The following is a 22,356-nucleotide window of genomic DNA, read 5'->3' as shown; positions in this document are numbered from 1 at the left end:
ACTTTGCAAAATCATGGATTTCAATAGTAGAAATTAAATCTTTGGGAACAAGAACGAAAGAAGTGTTCTTGTTCAAACCCCACATACCTTGATTATGGATTTGAATGAAGAAACTTGTTATAGACTCCTTTTCCACTTCTTGAGTAAGGGTTCTTGATGCTTTTGACTTGGGTACCTTGAATCTTGAACCAATTTATAAAATCAATGGTTGGATTCTTGATGTTCTTGGGAAATTTGGATTGGATTTTTGAGAGAGAAACCCTAGTATTCTTGATGAAATGGAAGAAGAATGAAGTTTTCTTCTTTACTTGGATATATATAGAGGGGCAAAATGGGTGGAAAAGACCAAAATACCCTTTTAAAAACGCCCTTTAATTGCTGAAAAAAATGGCTGACGACATCCGTGATAGGCCGTCACAAAATGTCATCACAAAAGGGTTGAATTTTTGATTTTATGCCTAAGGATGACGATGTCATCAGAAAGTGACAACGTCATCATAAATGGCATCAGAAACGTGACAGCCCGTCAGAACCGTCGTCACCATTTTCCATCTTGAGCATGTTGGAGTAAAATGGACATAACTCTTTGATCCAATATCGGATTTTGGAGAAATTGATATCGTTGGAAAGCTAATTAAATTATATATCTATTGATAGGTCATGATCTTAAAATTTCCGAGTATAATGAGAGGTATGCTCATTTGAAGTTGACTATACCAATATCCTTCCCAAGAACTCAATCGGTAAGGAATGTTTTGATTCGTCCAATCGTTAGGACATCTTTAAGGCCTTAATACACACCATCCTTGATTAGAAAACAACGAAAGAAGTATAATTTATTTCTCAAGATCTTGATTCATGGTTGTACTATTGGTTAGAGTCTTGGGGAATTACAAAATGGCTCTAACTTCCTCACCGGGTGTCCGATTCGGGTGAATATTATGTCGATGGAGAGCTTATCCAATTCTCCACATGATAGAAAGTAGAATTTAGGGAAATACAACATGAGATAAACAACAATCAATTTGGAAGTCATTCATATTCACTCAAAAGATGGATTTAGGCTTAAGAAACGATCGGGGTATTATAATATCTCCCCCTTGGAAACATTCGTCCTCGAATGTTGCTTTTTGGCCAAGAATATAGATAAAACTGAAGATACACAGCTGAAACAACTTGTTAATCTGAATCTATATCTTTCTAAATTTTGAAGTACTTCGTTGAATGTATAAACTTATGATGAGAGTAGCTATACAGCTGGATTCGAGACTTGAAAAGAATAGATAGAGGACAACTGTAATTCTCGACTGAATCTGAGTTGATTTGCCTTCTTACTATATTAAAGAGCGGGCTCATACTGAGAGTTTAGAATTCATTTGATGTTACAAGGGTGCAATTGTACTCATAGACGGCGAAGAGATAATTTCTGCAGGCATAGGTCATGAGAAACAAGGATAAGACTACACAATGGGTATTACATTATCTGGACTAGAATACTTGGAAAACAAAGATTGTTAAATGAATGCTTACAGATTGAATCACAATTATATATCCAAATCTGAAACTGATGCCTGATACACATACTGAACTGAATTCGTAGATTTTGGGCGTGAGCAACTACTTATCGAATTGCTCATACCTATGAAATTTCAAGTGGTAAGACCAGACTAGTTCGAAAAAAAATGGAAGACCATAGAAATCTATCTGCCAAATTTTAAAAAGTGGGTTGCTAGCTATGCAAACTGAATCGTACTAGATACTCATACTTAAGTAGAGGATTTCTTCAACACCCTCCCAAGGAATTCTAATGGTCTGAAGGAGCAAAGAACTTTAGTCAAGATCTAAACAAGACATCTGAATCGGAGATCATCAAATTACCATAATCCCATAACTTGAAACCTAAACCTATGAATCATAAGTTAGGATAAAAGTACTAAGCTTCAAGTAAGGCAACTCCTTACTCTCAGCTCAACCACACTTCTTAAACACTCTCTCGACTATACTATAACCTTCTGATACTATATTTGATCGATTCGACTTACAATCCTCACATGACACCGATACTTCCATCTACTTATATCCCCTTGAACCAAACCCCCTCATCGTTTTCATGCGTAACCTAGAACCACAAGATTCGCCACATAACCCCATTCTGAATTATGAGCTCCCACACATCTACATTCTTACAACCTCCACTTCAAGATTAATTCTCATTACCACTTTAAAAACTCCAATCCACCTAGCACTAGCCATTTACTAATGTGCAAGGCAACCATCCGCATGCACACAAACATGACATTCAAGCCTATCTTCATAACCACATGCGCATTCCTAATCAAACACTTATAAAGCCTCTTCTTCATACCTTACACACCTCTTATCAAGGAAATTTCCATGCACTCACCTCAAGCACACCTGATATACTCCTTGCTAATCGAGTCCTACACAAATGCTTCACTCCAATATTCCTTCCAACTCATGGAATTACACAAAATAAACACATCACAATCTTCCCAATCATAACACATTAAACTTCAACTAACCATAACATGTATCAAGGACTTAGCCTCAATCTTACTTCATATTACCGCCAAGCCAAAGTAGGCATGGCACCCTCTATCATTGATAAGGAAATATCTCTTCTCTCCCGACTAAACAAGTATTCACCACCACTATCTTGGGTACGGAAAGATAACTAAAAGATTAGAGCATGAGGATCTGACACATGAATAGATACTATGAATAACTTGACACTCAACTGAAGCTTGAGGAATAGAGGATTTAACATCATAAACCCATCAAAGAAATACGGCCAGGGGACATGCACGATATGAATCTGAATTTCTTTCTTGTTGATCATTAAAAGTAGCGCTTGAACATTGGAACTGAACATATCACAAAGCTTGAGTACATATAGAACTGAACACATCACAAAGCTTGAGTACATAAGTCATCTGTCGCATGACCTAAATTGGGAATTCGTAACTATGAATTGTGATTCCAACCAGTGAAAGGTCTGAGACTCCGTATTTCGATAACTAAGTGAGGACAGGATTTTTTTATGGTATGCCTGGACATGAATCATGATCATGGAATCAAAACGCAAAGCATGAATAAATATAGGAATGACTGAAAATACTAAAATAAAAATGGGTCGAGCAGTATCCCTTCTCATAGCTGTTCCACAACTTATTGGCATACCCACTAGAATCTGACAACCTAACCTGGTTACTTGTTCTACTATCTGCCCCTTAGACTAAAGCCATCACGCTCCTTGACTCAATTATTAAGAATATTATTCATTGCTAACTAGTCTTCCTCCACCTAGCTACTCCACGACACTTACTAATTACGCCACATATAATGACCCTCGAAAAAAAAATAAAGCAACCCCAGAAACTTGGGCAAGATTTCTCACCAAGAACACAAAATCAAACTTAATTACAAGTTGATCAAACTTAATCTCTCACATACACTGTCCAAGCCCATTAGATCACTTCCCTGTAACTAGCACCATTAACCAAAAAACATCACATCCACCTTCATAGCCACCAATCATCCAAGCTTAATGCCTAGCGCTCAGCATAACTAACAACTCTACCTCACACACACCATTCTCACTTAGAAACTATAAAACAAAACGTCAATAAACACTAGTCCACTTAAACCCCCTAATAACAATAATTGGTCATAATCATATGATCTCTCTCATTTATAATCCATCAACGCACCCTCCTTCTACTCATCATTACTATCTATCTTTCATACACAGCTTAACTTAGTTCATAACCCTCTAAGCCTCAACTTAACTTTCCTTTGCAATCTCAGGAGCACCTAAGTTAACAACACTCATCCACTAAGTATCCTCGTCCATAACCTATACTTGTCTTGTGCAACATACCATTAACAACTCTTTTCATACCTTAAGCAAACTATTATTTACCTCCACCAATAACTCCTTCTCTTTTTCTTCCATGAGCTGACACACAAGAACAATATCACTTCATCACTAACTTGATCAAATGAAACAGGCTCGGCTATACATACTTCCAATAAATCACACCTTTCACCTTTCTTGCCACTATACCTCTAAACCCAGTTCTAACCAGCATGAGAAAACAAGATACACAAGGAGTCGCTAGTGAATCAAAATAGGCCTCACCCAGCTTCACTAGTATTTGATTTGAATTTTGAAAAAGAATTTGAGATGGGTAACAAAGCAATTATGCTAGTGAATCGAAAGAGCCCCACATGGCTTTACTAGACTTTAGTTCCAACATCATAAAGATAACAAGGTTATAAAAGATAGAAACTTGCCATACAATATTTGATGATCTAAGAAAACACATCTTACTCTGTCTTAACTGAAAGAATCATAAGGGAGAGGGCATAACATTGAACTTAGGAAACTTTTAACATAGTGGTAAGCTCTTCTCAGGCTACTTTGTGAGACTTCTGAAATCTCTCTCTAGTAAGTCTGAAAGTGTTATCAGAGGGAGAAAATTAGAACTCGCTGATCATGTTACCTCAGGAACAGTACATAGATAAAGAAGTATAGATTATCAATATGGATTCTGAGAAGGAAATCTGAAAGCGCAAATGACTTGGGCTTATTGCACAATTTATAAGCAAAGCATGATAAGGCACTAATAGGGTACTTTCTAGCTCATTAAAAACTTCATAACTATCTGTGGAGACTATTTAAGAAAGTACTATCTGCAAAGAGTTGAGCTTGACTGTCTCTAATACCTCGAAAATAAGGCGGGGATGCCCTGAATAGAGGAAGATAAGAATCTGCATAAATTCCTCAAAGAACCTTTCTTTATCATGATCTAAGACTTGAAAGAATGGAGACCTTTCCTAAATGTCTTATTGCCTCTCGAAGAAAAGTACATACGTCTCCATACCATTCTGCAAGATTTTACTAGACACGGCTTCATAGACGCCCTAGGACACTTGAACTTTGTGCTCTGATACCAAGTTTGTAACACCCCAAAATTTGGGTCCTGAAATGTCACACGATGCTTAGGGGCACAAGTGACCCCAAACTAACCCTCCTACTGGCTTAATTCGTAAACAATTGGATAAAATGCTTAAATCTATATAAAATCAGTAAAAATATAGAACTTCTCTTAACTGGATCAATATAAACATAAACTTTACAAGATTAAAACTCTACTTTTACCAAATGAAACTGAAACTGAATACATCAACTTCTATTGACTATATATGAAGCCTCTACTGGTACCGACTTCAGGTAGATGGGTCATGACTCCCAACTACCCAATCTCATACGACTAAAGTAAGAAAAATACAACACTTCTTGAACTGTATAACTGACTCAAGCCCTCAAATCAAAAGGACTCATCACCTGTTGACTGAAAGCTGGGAACTGACTGAATGCGGTATCTGTGCTATAACTTGTACCTACATTATAAGGCACTGTAGCATATAGAAATATATGGGGTCAGTACTTTAAGGAATGTACTGAGTATGTGGGGGTGAAATGCAACATTATAAATAATATCATAAATGATTATGAAAATCATGCATGCTGACGATAACAACTTTCTTCGCTTGAATTAACTAAAATATATTCCTTGTAAATCATCAATAGTAATACAAGTATTATAAATCTCATAAATCATTATAATTAACTCAAACTCTTTAAATCATGACTTAGAGTGACTCGGTAACTCATGAAACTTAAACTCTTATGGACTTGAGAGTTTCTTATAACCGACATAACTACACCATGTGAGCCGCATGGAGTCCAATGTTTTTCCCTCCTAAGGAGAGAACTGCACATTGGCGGGGGTGTCGTACTCTTGCCAAGGAGTACAACCTAAATTTCTCAATCACAATCCCATACTCGGCCTCTGTCCCACAATCATCAATATCAATCCTACGGTAGCACGTTGTTTTGGAGAAATACCACATTTCCCGCTCGATGCTAAATACTCCTCCCAGACTCAACTCAAAATGCATTAGAAAATCCACCTTAATCAATATCAATTCCTGGGTCCATTACAAAGACCAAAACATAGATATATATCTCATCGGTAAATCATATACAACTGTGGATTCCTAACTTGACTCAAAATCAAACAATCTTTCTCAACATCAAGATGTATCAATTCATTTAGTCATGGCAATATTAATAACTTTGAGGAAATATCAGGACTCATTATAACAACTCAATCTTATGAATCAATATACTCAATAATCTAATTTGTCATAAGGAAGCTTAAAGCTTGACACATGTCTTGAAAGCACTTGAAATACCAACTCATGGTAGAACATGAAATTCGCAATATTAAATATCAAGTCATAATTTGGAAGTTGTAAAATAATCATGTATCAAAAACTTCAAGAAAACATCATAGAACTCATTCTAGACTCTCAAGCTCAAATATCAATATATATATATATATATATATATATATGTATCAATAATAAAAATTCTCATAGGAAAGCTTAAATCATGACTCTTATCTCAAATCATTCGGAAATTATCAATTCATAATAATAATATTCAACTCATGGCATAAGTTCTCAATTTAAGAAATAAAATGATGAAATAGTCATGTGTATCGATCTTGAATAGCTCAAATATTATAAATCATTAATAAAGTAATTTTGGTGTAAGCCAACTTTGCAAAATCATGGATTTCAATAGTAGAAATTAAATCTTTGGGAACAAGAACGAAAGAAGTGTTCTTGTTCAAACCCCACATACCTTGATTATGGATTTGAATGAAGAAACTTATTATAGACTCATTTTTCACTTCTTGAGTTAGGGTTCTTGATGCTTTTGACTTGGGTACCTTGAATCTTGAACCAATTTATAAAATCTATGGTTGGATTCTTGATGTTCTTGGGAAATTTGGATTGGATTTTTGAGAGAGAAACCCTAGTATTCTTGATGAAATGGAAGAAGAATGAAGTTTTCTTCTTTACTTGGATATATATAGAGGGTCAAAATGGGTGGAAAAGATCAAAATACCTTTTTAAAAATACCCTTTAATTGCTGAAAAAAAAGGTTGATGATATCCGTGATAGACCGTCAGACCCATGATAGGCCGTCATGAAATGTCATCACAAAAGGGTCGAATTTTTTATTTTCTGCCTAAGGCTGACGAAGTCATCAGAAAGTGACGACATCGTCAGATATGGCGTCAGAAACGTGACAGCCCGTCAGAACCGTCGTCACCGTTTTCCAGCTTGACTATGTTGGAGTAAAATAGGCATAACTCTTTGCTCCGATATTGGATTTTGGCGAAATTTGTATCGTTGGAAAGATAATTCAATTATATATCTGTTAATAGGTCATGAGCTTAAAAATTCCGAGTATAATGAGAGGTATACTCATTTGAAGTTGACTATACCAATATCCTTCCCAAGAACTCAATCGGTAAGGAATGTTTTGATTCGCCCAATCATTAGGAAATCTTTAAGGCCTTAATACACACCATCCTTGATTAGAAAACAACCAAAGAACTATAATTTATTTCTCAAGAGCTTGATTCATGGTTGTACTATTGGTTAGAGTCTCGGGGAATTACAAAATGGCTCTAACTTCCTCACCGGGTGTCCAATTCGGGTGAATATTATGTCGATGGAAAGCTTATCCAATTCTCCACATGATAGAAAGTAGAATTTAGGGAAATACAACATGAGATAAACAACAATCAATTTGGAAGTCATTCATATTCACTCAAAAGATGGATTTAGGCTTAAGAAACGATCGGGGTATTATAGAGTGATGGGTTCAAGATAGTACCAGTTTCATGCAACGGTTTATGGAGTGAATCACTCCAAATTTTATCAATGATCTCAAAATCCTTTGCATATTTATGTTCCTCAGTAAAAAAAAAATTTAATAGCCTCCTCAAACTTACTCACCGCTTCGTAAATGTAACCCATTGATGGTTTTGCCTCACCATCTACCAAATAAAGAACCGTAACCAAGGGACCACATACTTTAAGAGCATAAGCAACATTGTTTCAAAAGTGGAATGAAAGCATTATTCGTGCGGCTTCTTTTTCTAACACTTCTTTTCAAATTTACTATTTCATTCTTCTAAAATGAACATGTTCTCAAATTTGACTTCGCTTCAACATCCTCTGCAAGGTCAATAAAGCAGTAGCAAATCTAGTCTTCCCAGGTTTTACCAAGTTTCTTTGATTAGTGAATCTTCTCATCATATTCAACAACAAACGCCTTTGAACAGTGTAAGGATGCACCTTAAATGCCTTGGTGAAACCACCTTGAAAGGGTCTTTGCTTGAATATATCCTCGAATGTCAAATTCACACAATGGGCTGTACATGGAGTCCAATATTTATGTTGGAACACTCTTATAATCATAGAACTTGCCTTAACATTTTCAGCTGCATTATCTATAACCACTTGAACAACAATCTCTAGTCTAATCTTCTCCATAGTACTCTTAAACAAAGAGAACATTTTGATAAAATCAATGGACGAGTCACTGACATTAATTTACTCAAGAAATAAGCTTCCTCTCGGAGAATTCACCAACACATTTCTGATCATTTTTTCTATTCTTGTTATCCACTTATATATCATAATGGAACATCCAAACTTGTTCCATTCCACCCGATGCTCCTCCACAATTTTTTATGTCTCTTCTACTTTTTTATTTAGATAAGTGACATTAACCTCATGATAAGTGGTGACTTCATCCTCAAACTATATTGGCCTATGGCCTCGATCTTATCTGCAAAAATGTCGTAGTTGACACAATTGAAGGGCAAACCTGCATCATAAAACTATCATAAAAAGGCCGCAACAACACACTCCCTCAAAATTCCCTTGGTCACGGCCTGCAAATTCTTATCACGTTTCCCTGAATCATTTTTAGGTTTCAAAGGAAGTAAGTATTTATTAGACCTTTCGTACCGGTTGATCCATAACTTGAACAGACTGATGCATTTTATGACTGCTTTTGATTTTGAAGGAAGTGACAAATCAACAGCTTCTTCTTCCTCCATTTCATCATCATCATTAAGATTAGTAACTTGTGGTGGAGATAACATTTGACGTTTTAGGTCCTTTTTTTTGCTCAACATACTCTTAAAAAAATTTTCTCACAGAATCAGGACACATTTTACGTTATTACACATCACTACAATTACCAATAAGATGTTTATAGCGAAAAGCTCCATAAGTAAAATAGAAAAAATAGATTGTAAAAAACCCAGAGAAGAAGAAGAAGAAGAAAAATACCATAATGATCAATAGTAAAGCAGTCACCTTTAGTGAAAAAGAGAAAAAATTAAAGTTTCAGTCAAGTCGAATGCAATAGGAAACCCTAAAAAGTTGGTATATGTGAATCACAACTTTTCTTAGACTAAAAAGTTTAACTCGTTTGTTTTTTTAATTTAAAAATAGCCCTAAACAGAAAACAGGATGCGAGCGCATCACCTCGCATCATGCATCACAGTGCATTGCGTATCAGAGGTGGATACATCAACCGCTTCTCTCAAATGGCACCGCCTAAATAACTCGATTTGATGGAGTCCCACATCATGGGCGCATTATGCACTAATACAGACGCATCCAAGAATACTGTGCAGAAGGTTACTGAGATTATGAGTGTCACTCCAGTTGAGAGTGCTGACTTGACTACTTATCTGTTGAAGGGGGTAGCTCACCTTGGTATAAGTAGTGAAAGAAGGACAGAGGTACAGATGCAGGATCAGTAGAACGGGATGAGTTTGTTGCTATTTTTTTGGACAGGTTCTTCCCACTTGAGTTGATGGAGGTCAAGGTATTGGAGTTCATAAATCTGAGGTAGGACGATATCAGTATGAAGGAGTATTCTCTTAAGTTTACCCAACTTGCAAAGTATGCGCCAACAGTGATCGCTCACTCAAGGCACACACGAGTAAGTTTGTATCTAGTGTTTCTGAGGATGTGGACGAAGAGTGTAGGACTGTTATGTTGGTTAATTAGATGGACATCTCCAAGTTGATGGTTCATACTCAACAAATTGAAGAAGATAAAATCAAGGAAAAAGAAATAGAGAGTAAGAGGACCAAAACAAGTAGCTTTAATTTCTCTCAACAAAGGTCAGATAATGGTAATCGTTCTCAGTTTCACCAGAAATCTTTAGATCCAGCCCCATTATTTACTAGTGATCCAGTGCCAAAGTTTAGGCAAGATACTCGTGATAGAGCACCAGGCTCTAAGTCTCAAGGTAGTCTTAGCAGTGGTCGAACTAACTCGATTTGTAAAAAATGTGGTAAGAACCATAAGGGTGAGTGTATGGCTGGTAGTGATATTTTATTTTAGGTGTCCAGTTGCTTCACATAGAGGCATAGATACTCGTTAGCAGACTCAATCTAACTTTTCAGTAGCTCCAACAGATTGCAGAGACTAAGGCCTCATTTGTTTGCACTTAATGGAGGTCTGAATCTGAATGCTTCAGACTTCAGGCCATTAAGTGCATTTGTTTTTTATTAAGGTTTTAACTCTTAATAGGTCTGAATAGGTCTTAATCATTCAGATCTAGAACCAAGTCTTAATAAGTCTGAAGGGATATTCTAGTGTTGGATAATATTCACCATTCTATTCATAATCAGCAGTTACCACCACTAACCATCTCTGCCACCGTCACCATTGTTAACCAACACCCACCACCACCAACTACCTCCACCATCACAACCACTATCGACAAAAAGTACCACTACCAACCACAATTGTCAACCGCTACCACACCTATTACCTCTTTTATTCTAATTATATTCACCACCACCACTACCGTCAACAACACCATAATCAGCAACCACTAGTGGCCAATCCCTACTACCAACCAACTCATCTATCTCAACTAGCACTATCACTAACTACCACTAATACATCACAACCTTTACACATTCTTTGGCCACCACCACCATTGTCACTAGTAATGCCACCTCTACCACTACTTTAACCAGTACCATCGCTATAATTTATCTCTACTAATAACCATCTCCACATCACAACAAATAAAATCTCCAATTAGCACCAACACATCGTCAATCGTCATACATTCATGTTTCAGCCAACACAATCAACACCTTACACTACTAACATCAAGCAACGTTACATCACAACAACCACCACTACCATTAATCGCCACAATCATAATAGTCACTACAATACCAACCATCACAATTATCACCACCAACAATATTAATCACTAACTTCAATCATTGTCACTGCAACCACTATTATAAGCCATCTCTATTATCACTAACAAACATAAATATTTTTCTTAATCAAATACTAATAATTTTACTATATTAAATTACATATTTTTTTAATATATAATTAATTTTTTATTTAAATTTTATTTTTTATTTTATTATGTATACAAATAAATTTTTTTTACACTTTCAGATGTTGAAAAACAAATTGTCTTAATCATTCAATTTTCAGATCTAGAGAGAACATCTTAGTCATTCAGATGTGCAATCAGATTCAGATGCCTGAATCTTAAAAAAAAAAATGAAGCCTAAGCAATGTTCGCCAACGTACTCAATGAAATACAATAGTCACTATGTCTAGGGGTAGGCATGGTAAGGTATATACCGAATACCATTCCGAAACCAAATTTTTTTTTATACTGTGGTATGGATGTTATGGTATTTGGTATGGTGTTTGGTAAGAGTTTTAAATTATTTTGGTATTTGGTACGGTATTTGATATTTATGCAATAAATACCGAAATACCGTATACCGTACCAAAGTTTTTTAATAACTAGTTTAGGTGTACGTGCTTTTCACATGTATATAGCATTATTTAACAATAAATGTATATCAAAATGATAAATTGTTGTGCGTACGTTATACTATTAACTAAAAGATTTAAAAGAACAACATTAAAATTTAAGATAAAAAATGTACATAATGAAGAACATGATAATTCACCATACATTTTCTAATATCATCTTTAAATATTATAGACATAAGTTATAAACATGTAAAATATATTAAAATATACTTTAATCTTGTAATTTTAAATATGCTATGTGAAAATTTAAAAATAGAGTATTCAAAAAAGAAAAGAGATATTATTTTTCAAAACGAACTAAGAATAAAAAATAAAATAATTAACCGGGATAAAGTAAGATATTGGTGTGCTAGGGTGTATATTTATATGGAAAGACATTTTTTATGTAATTTTTTTCACATTGGCAACTGCTTGAGCCGACAAGTACCCTTTCTTTTGAGAATTTTAGGTTCCGTGTCTTACAGAGTTTTAAAATAGTACTCCTCATTTTAATTGAGACTCTTTTTATTTGAGACTAAATGAATGTTTGTGTTTTGTTTGTTTATAGAGTGGGAAGAGTAAGGTCAAACATGAAGTGACCGGAGAGCAATAGCAACTGGCAGGTCACTTATTCAAATAGCCCGCTTATAAAATTATGCTTCAAATGCCATAAACCACGCAGGTCACTTAAACATAAAACCATGCAAACACTTTGTAAGAAAATTTCATGCATATAAATTAGTGACTTACAATGAGCCGGTTCACATAAATTTACTATTACATCTATTTCTATGTTTTCGCATATTATGTTTTTGATATTTTCACCAAGTTCACCCAACAAAGACATAGTTCTTAATCATAATATAATTTACTATCACTTTATTGTATTATGCCTCAATTTCTTGACAATCTTAAAATTGAACAATAAGTCCTAAGTCAAATTTGATAGAGAGCGCTTAACCTCTAATATGAAATTTTTTTATGTGAATTCAAATTCAGTCTAGGTTCAATGCAGATACTGAACACTTTAAATTATAATGCAAATAAATAAATAAATAAATAAAGAGAAGGTATATATACAGATTTATATTAAAATAAGAAAAGTTTCTTAAGTTTACCTCAAATCACAAGGAGCAATTCTCAAAATTATTGATGGCCTCTTTCTGCCTAAGGAAACACCAACAATCAATGATGAAAAAAAATTAACGATAATTCAAACAACTAATAAATAAAAATCAAATCTTCTAAAAACCTAATCCCACGTATAATCCTCAGAGCGTAGTACATGTATTTTTTTAACCTTAAAGATTCGATAAAGAAAATCTTAAATTAATAAGATTAATAATTATTATGAATTCAGTATGACCTATCAATTTTTCGTGAATGAGATGATCCAAATAATTTGTCCAATTATAAATAAGTCAATTTCATTATTAACTATTATGAATTTAGAATGATCAATCAATTTCTCTTGATTAAATGCGACGATCTAAATAATCTGTTTAAATTATAAATAAGTCAATTTCAAATCACTAGTTGTATATGAAACACTATACACAAAACTAATAAAGAAATTTTCTCAATTTGCAATTATTTATCAAAAATATACCGTTTATTATTGTAAACTTCAAAATCAATCTCAAATTTTAGAAAAACATACCTCTACACAAACTCACTTCAAGAACCTGCAATTTTAATAAAAACATATGAATAATATATTTATGGCGAAAAGAATAAGAAAAAGTACTAAGACAAATATTATAAAAAAAAAATTCTTAAAGAAAGAAAAACAACTTTGACTATGAAGTTCATGAATGAGATAATGCAATAATATTATTATATATATATATATATATATATATATATATATATATATATATAGAAGACTCTAAAACAAAAAAGTAAATAAAAAGGTTAATATTAAGAATTCCTACACGCAACGAAAGCCAAAAACACCAAGAAAAAAAAACTGAAAGAAGGATTCCATATATATTCTACTATTATTTCTTTCCATATATATCAAAAATCCTTAATTTATATCCCTTATATATTAGGAGTGCTTAATTTCTATCCATATATTTTTAGGAATTCTTAATTTTATAAAATGATAAATGAAAAAAAAGAAGTGAAAAGACAATTTGTCTATTACGTTTAAGATTATTAAATATATTTATATATCATCCATTAGCCAATTGAAAATAAAAGTAATTTTTATTTAGAAATAAATTTTTTGGAAAACTTATTATTTAGGAATACTATGCTTAACTTTAGGTAATGTTGTTCAGAATTTGCATCTTGGACTACTCAATAGTGATTAAAATGTTCTTTTTGTGTAATTGATTGACAAAGGTAGTTGTTAGTTTTATATGCTTGAGAGGTTTTTAAAGTTTAAAGTTATAGTTTTTTTATATGAATATATGTAAGTCGAAATCAAATAAAGTATTGTTACCGAATTACCATACGGTAAAATACCGAAACTGAATTTAAAAATACCTAACTATACCGAACTAATTTGGTATGGTAATGATATTTTTCTTTTAGATACCGAAAACCGAAATTATCATACCGAATTTTAAAATACCGTACCGTATCATGCCCACATCTAATTATGTCTACCATTTTTCCTTTTAGTGGGTATTGAAAAGTTACCATAGGGGCACACCTTCTCTGCTCTTGAGTTATCTCTCATTAGTAGAATGCTTTGTAGCATTCTCAGAGGGGTTGTGGTAGGTTTTGCAATACAGACACTCAAGTTCTAAACCAACTGAAAATCTTGAACTTTGGCGCTGGTCACAGCAGCAGCCCGAGTTGCGTGCAATTGGATCTATAACAGGTGAGACGTCTTGCCATAGAGATTGTAATGACTTGAAAATTTGATGAAATATGTAAAATTTGTGATTTTGTGTGATTTGACTATTTTACTCCTTCCTGTAGTTGCATTATGGTATTTTTGGGGTGTGAGAGTGATTGACATGATTTTTGATGCATTTTAGTATCATTTATGCAATATTGTGGTTTTTGATGACTTTAAGAGTCTTATTTTGGACTTATGTGGATATCTTTTGATCCGTACGACGGATGACTGAACGGACTGGGCCAAAAGCTCCGGAATATCGATTTTCAGCTAGGTAGACCTTGGGTTCAGGTCCTGGTGCACCCGAGTTTATTTCGACCTATTGGTCGAAAAGTTGAAAAATTAAAAAGTTGGGTGTGGGACCCACTTTTTATCAAAACGACCTCGTATGGAAAATCCGACTTCGCCAGCAGATCCGGAATGTCAATTTTAGTGTTTTAGCATATTTGGTATGATTTTACGGCTTTTAAATCTCATTTCGACCCTCGATTTGGAAAATTGTGATTTCGAATTTCGGGGGTCAATTTTGTGAAAATGAATTTTTCTGGAAAATTTGGCAGCTCCATCGCTTCCGGAACGTCTAATTTAGTGTGGTTTCATAGTTCGTTTGCATAAATCAGACTCCGAACGAATCCCGAGCACCCTGTCGAAGTTCGGAGTAACTTAAAAGAAAAAAAAAACTGCAGCTATTGCAGATTTTTTCTGCTATAAATATAGCAGATTTTTTTCTTTTTGGGCCCATTTTGCTCATTTTTCATCTTGCCTCTTGAAAGTTAAACCCTAAATAGTTTGGGAGATTGAAAGTAAAGTTTGTGAGAGCTTGGGAAACTAGATTAATACCTATTTCTTGATTATATTACGGATTTAAGGTAAGAATTCACCCTTTTCTTAGTAATTTCTTCATTAATTTCTCAAAATCCAAAAAATCTTATGGCATGATTTTAAACCCAAATTTCACTCATTTTCATTTGAATAATACTTTTATCTTATAATTACTAGTTTTTCATCAATTTTACCTTTAAAACAACTCTGATTCTAGATTTAATATGGATTTGAAATATTTTATCCGGTAAAACTCAAAAATGGTTTTTCTTCGATTTGAACTTCGTTTTTGACTCAATTTATCTTGAATTTTGAGCTGTAAGTTCCTAAAAATATGTGGAACATGTTTTTAAAGTAAAGTTTCGATTTTGCCCTTCTTTTTCGAAAACACATTTTGGGGTCCGTTTTGACCCCGAACCAAAAGTAGTCAATATAGGTATCGTTGGTTTTATTTTGATGCGTAGATTTCATATTTAGTGTTTCTAGTAATGTTCAGGATTGTTCATAAAAGGTAAGGTTGCGGGTTCAAGTGTAGCGGACCGATTTTGGCTTTCGAGGTAGATTATGGCTTAACTCTTCAGACTGGGCTGGATAGTAAATGATATGAAAAATGGTTATCTTCGTGTTGTGCTCGTGTGGGGGCCTATATGTGATGTAATTGTCGAAATTAAAATATTATGTGATATGTTTAACCGTGTGGGGTCTTATGTGACATTGATAACCTTGAATACATATGAGTAATTGTATTGTATTGTTTAATGTGGCACAATTGGTGTATTGTGATTATATTCATACTTTATTGGCACATGAGACGTGGAAATTCATGGATGAAATGAAAATAACGAGTGAATATTGGCTCATGTGGTTGTGGAAATGTATCATTACGGTTGATTGTGGAAATATATCATGTGGTTGGCTGTGGAAATACTTATTGTGATTGGTTGTGAGCATTACATCTTCATATCATACTTATTCATGAAACATTGGTACCACTGTGGCAACATCTCAAAAACACTGGCAACACCTTTTTAAAAATATTGTAATACCTTATAAAACCCTTTTCGAGGGATATACCGTGAGATATGTGGATTGTATATAGGATGACGAACCCCCCATGGGTCTTACATAAGGAAGCTTTAGCTCCGTAGGTGTATACGAGGATTGCGATGATCCCGGAGGTTGTGCGACAACCTCATGCATCATTATCATCATCATCATTATCATATACATTGCACTTACTTTATTGTGTTTATGTTGAGTTGTATTGCCTTATTGACTTGTCATCTATGTATTTGTCTTACCTTTCTTTACTTGTATTTAATGATCTTGTATCTACATGTTCTCTGTTGTTCTATTTATATGTGACATAATGTATACTTGGGTTCTATATCTTGGTGTATTTTTGTAATATATGTGAGATATACTAGAACTGTTAGTGCAAACAATGTAGGCTACCATTGTGGAACATTTTCTGGTTGTAGGTGACGTGCCCTTATTGTATATTTTGTATGCTTTATTTACCACTTTGCTTGGTCGGCCTATGATACCTACTGAGTACAAGTTGATCGTACTCATGCTACTGCGCCCTTTCGGTGTAGGTCCTAGCTCGAGTGTGCCTCAGCTTACTTGATTCGGGCGATTGTTGGAGCTTCCAAGGTAGCGGTTGGATATTCATGTGTCCGAAGTTCACCTCTATATTTCTATACTAGTTATGTCTTTATTAGTATTTGGAGACAGTTATTATTCCTTTGTGGTTATTTTTTCGATGTATTTGACTTTTGGTTTGTATTAGTAGTTCTTACACTATTGACACCTGATTTTAGGCATGATTGCTAGTTGAGATAAGTTTTTTCTGCATTGTTATGATTATTTGTATAGTCGGATTTCGTTCTAAAAGCATTACCTTTGATATTTCTGTCTTTTTCTCTATTCGTATCGGTTTGGGTAATAGGCTTACTTGTTAAGGTACGCCGCGACAAGTACCATCATGACCCTCATTTTTGGGTGATGACAAATTGGTATCGGAGCAGCCAAGTTTCATTGGTCTCAATGGTGTAAGAACGGGATGTCTAATAGATTCTCGCGGATCAATAAATAAACGTCCATATCTATCTTCGAGAGGCTATAGGACGTCTTTAGGAAACTTTCCTCATTTTATTCTTTATCGTGCTAATTCTTTCATACCCTGTATTCTGAGTTATGTTTCACTCTTTCTACGCGAATGGAGTTGCTTATACCTCTTATTAGTTGAGAGATGCAGCGAGAGATTATTGGATATCATTTGTAATTTGTAGGCTTATTAATGCTCATGAGTTGTTATGGGATCAGTTTGTTAATGCCTTTCTAGAGAGATTTGTGCCTTTTAGTTTGAGAGATCGTATGTGGGACGAGTATGATCATATGGATCAGGGATCCATGACAGTTTTTTAGTATATGGCATGCTTTCACGCCTTATCCAGATCTGAGTTTGAGAAGATTCAAAAGTTGTGAAAGGTTTGGTTGTCTCCCTTCAATTGGCTACATTTCAAATGATTGTGTTTTAGGATTCTTTTCAGAGTATTATGGATCATGTTAAGGTGATAGAGGGTATTATTAGTGCATCTCAGGGAGGCGCTAAGAGAGTGCATCTTTTTGGTGAGTTTAGGAGTCAGACCTCTTGAGGCAGAGATTTTAGAGGTTCTCGTGGATACCATGGTAGGCCAGTGCAGGCAGTATTACAGAGTTGGGTGGTAGACCTTCTAGTTCAGCAATATAGGGTGGCCGTTCGGGCCTAGTTGTATCTTCTTCTATTGAGACCGGTCGTAGAGGTTGCTATGTATGTGATGAGTTTGGCCATGTGGGCAAGTACTGTTCTCTCCATGTGTTTAGAGCTAATCTTATTTCAGTTGTGAAAGGTAGGGGTTCTACCATAGATGCAAGAGGTAAAGATGGTAGAGCCCATGGTGGTGATTGTAGGGCTACTCAGTCAGTTTGTAGTCATGGGCAGTATTATGCTATACCATCCAGACTTGGGGTAGAGGCTTCTGATGTTGTGATTACAGGTAACTTTCTTATTTGTTTCAGACCTACATCTGTATTATTTGATCCCGAATCAACTTACTCATATGTATCTGTATATTTTGCTTTGGTTTTTGATTCTATTAGTGAGCCTCTTACTATGCCTACTTGTATATCTACCCTGGTAGGTGATTCTTTAGTAGTGGATCGGGTGTATCGATCTTGTGTTGTGACTTTTGTCGGGCGTGAGACTTTGGTAGGCTTGCTTATGTTAGATATGATCGATTTTGATGTTATTTTTGGGTATGGATTGGTTGGTTCCTTATCTTGTTGTCTTAGATTGTTTTGCTAAGACTGTGACTTTAGCTTTAGTTGGTGTGACAAGGATAGCTTAGAAAGGGTACACTTAATTTGGGTCCAAAGAGGGTTATATCTTATGTTCAGGCTCGTAAATTGGTTGAGAGGGGATGTTTATTTTACTTGGCCCATATTCGTGACACCAATGTTGTTTCACCTCCTTCCTTGGATTCTATCTGTGTTGTTCGTGAGTTTATGGATGTGTTCCTTATGGAGTTGTCTGGTATGCCACCGGATTGAGATATTGATTTTAGTATTGATGTTGAGCTGGGCATCGAGCCCATTTCTATCCCTTCTTACAGGATGGCCCCAGCAGAGTTGAAGGAACTGAAGGATCAGTTACAGGAGTTATTGGATAAGGGATTTATTCGACTTAGTGCTTCACCTTGGGGTGCGTCTGTCTTGTTTGTAAGGAAAAAAAATTTGTCTATGCGAATGTGTATTGATTATCAACAATTGAATAAGGTGACAGTTAAGAATAAGTATCCTCCTTCTCGCATTGATGATTTACTTGATCAGCTTCAGGGTGCTGCGGTGTTTTCAAAGATTGAATTGCGGTTCGGTTATCAACAGTTGAGGATTAGGGCTTTGGATATTCCAAAAATAGCTTTTCAGGCTCGATATGGCATTATGAGTTCTTGGTCATGTCTTTTTGGTTGATCAATTCCCCTGCCGTGTTCGTGGAGTTGATGAACTGGGTGTTTCGACTGTATCTCAACTCTTTTGTGATTGTATTTATAGATGATATCTTGGTTTATACCAAGAGTGAGATTGAGCATGAGGAGCATTTGTGGATTACGCTTTAGAAATTGAGGGATGAGAAGTTGTATGTTAAGTCCTCTAAGTGTGAGTTTTGGTTGGAGTCTATTTCTTTCTTGGGTCATGTGGTGACTAAGGACGGTATTATGGTTGATCCAACTAAGGTTGCAGCAGTTTGTGATTGTGCTAGACCTACTTTGTCCATCGAGATTCTAAGTTTTATTGGCTTGGCCGCGTATTATTGGTGTTTTGTTGAGGGTTTCTCTTCCATTGCAACTCCATTTACCAAGTTGACCCAGAAAAAGATTTCTTTTCAGTGGTTCGATGTTGGTGAGTCGAGCTTTCAAAAGATCAAGGATTTATTGACTTCAGCTCCTATATTGGCTTTGCCCAAGGAGAGCATTGGCTTTATTATCTTTTGTGATACTTCAAGTGTTGGGCTAAGTGTTGGGTTAATGAAGAAGGCCAAGGTAATTGTGTATGCGTCTCATCAAGATCGAAGCCTCATGAGAGGATTTATCCTACCCATGATTTGGAGTTGTGCACAGTTGTGTTTGCCTTGAAGTTTTGGAGGCACTACTTGTATGGATTCCATTGTGAGATCTTCTCAGATCATTGTAGCCTTTGGTACTTCTTTACCAGCGAGATCTTTATATGAGGTAGCACCGTTGGCTTGAGTTGCTTAAGGATTATGACTTGACTATTCTTCACCATCGGGGCAAGGCTAATATGGTTGTGGATTCCTTGAGCCGAAAGTCGACTAGCATGGGTAGCTTGGTGCATCTTTTAACTCAGGAGAGGCCGTTGGCCTTGGAGGTTCAGTCTTTGGCTAATTTAATGGTTAGGCTTGTTTGTTTTTTTCGACACCAGGGCGTGTTTTGGCACTTGTGGATGCTAGACCTTCTTTAATGGAGCAGATTTGAGCTCATCAGTTTGACAATGTTGGGTTGAGGTTGATTTGAGATAAGATATTGAATGGGGAGGTTAAGGAAGCCTCACTTAATTCAAATAGAGTTTTAAGGATTGAGGGCTGAGTTTGTATGCCGAGAATGGTGATCGAATTAGGTTGATCTTGGAGGAGGCCTATTGTTTTAGATATTCTATCTATCCAGGTGTGACTAAGATGTATCGTGATTTAAGGCAGCACAACTGGTAAGTGGTATGAGGTGAGATATAGCAAATTTTGTGGCTCGTTGCCTATGTTGTCAGCAGGTGAAGGCCGAGCATATGAGACCTGGTGATTTTGCTTCAGAGGTTACCCGTTCCTGAGTGGAAGTGGAAACGCATCACTATGGACTTTGTGACTGGTTTGCCTCATACATTCATGGTTCTGACAGTGTTAGGGTCATCGTTGATTGATTGACCAAGTCAGCTTATTTTATTCCAGTTCAGGTCTCATTCAGTGTTGAGAGGTTAGCCCATATCTTCATTCATGAGATTATGCTTCTGCATGGTGAGTCGGTGTCCATTATTTCAGATCGGGGTTTTGTGTTCACATCTCACTTTTGAAAGACATTTCATGATGAGTTGGGTACTCGAGTGGATCTCAGTACCACGTTTCATCCCTAGACTGATGGCCAGTCAGAACGGACTATCCAGGTTTCAAAGCATGCTCCGCGCGTGCGTGATGGATTTTGATGGCTAGTGGGAGTAGCATTTGGCTTTAGAAAAATTTGTATATAGTAATAGTTACCATTCCAGTATTAAAATGGCTCCTTTTGAGGCATTGTGTGGTAGGTGTTGTCGTTCTCCTGTAGGCTGGTTCGATGTTTCAGAGGTGAGACCTCGAGGTGCGTACTTTCTTCGTGAGTCTTTGGATAGAGTATGAGTCTTTCAGGATAGACTTAGAGCAGCTCAGAGTTTGCAGAAGTGCTATGTTGATCATAGACTTCGTGCCTTGAGATTTGGTATTGGTGATCGCATTTTTATTCGAGTTTCACCCATGAAGGGTGTGATAAGGTTTGGGGAAGAGGGGCAAGCTTAGCCCCAGGGATATTGATCCATTTGAGATTCTTCGAACTATTGGTGATGTGGCATATGAGTTGACTTTGTACCTTGATCTATCATTTGTTCATCCAGTTTTCATGTTTTTATGTTTCGTTGCTATATTCTTGATGAGTCTCATGGTATTCATTAGGAGTTTGTTCAGCTAGATCAGTGGTTGTCCTTTGTTGAGGAGCCAGTTTTCATTTTGGCTAGGAATGTTAGGCAGTTGCGCTCTAAAGTGATCCTTGTGGTTCAGGTCCAGTGGAAACTTTGACCTGTAGATGTGTCTACTTGGAGATTGAGTCTGATATGCATAGTTCTTATCCCCAGCGTTTCATTGACTCAGGTATTTCTTTGCCTTAGTTTGAGGACGAACTAGATTTTTAGTGGTGGATGATGTAACGACCTGAAAATTTGATGAAATATGTGATATTTGTGATTTTGTGTGATTTGACTATTTTACCCCTCCCCGTTGTTGCATTATGGTATTTCTGAGGTGTGGGAGTGATTGACATGATTTTTGATGTATTTTAGTATCATTTATGCAATATTGTGGTTTTTAATGGCTTTAAGAGTCTTATTTTGGACTTATGCGGATATCTTTTGATCTGTGCGACGGATGACCGAACGGACTGCGCCAAAAGCTCTGGAATATTGATTTTCAGCTAGGTAGACCTTGGGTTCAGGTCCTGGTGCACCCGAACTTATTTCGACCTATTGGTCGAAAAGTTGAAAAATTAAAAAGTTGGGTGTGGGACCCACTTTTTATCGAAACGACCTCGTATGAAAAATCCGACTTC

This window comes from Capsicum annuum, chromosome 1, assembly GCF_002878395.1.
Source record: "Capsicum annuum cultivar UCD-10X-F1 chromosome 1, UCD10Xv1.1, whole genome shotgun sequence".
Classification (NCBI taxonomy): Eukaryota; Viridiplantae; Streptophyta; class Magnoliopsida; order Solanales; family Solanaceae; genus Capsicum; species Capsicum annuum.
This window is presented reverse-complemented; position numbering follows the sequence as displayed.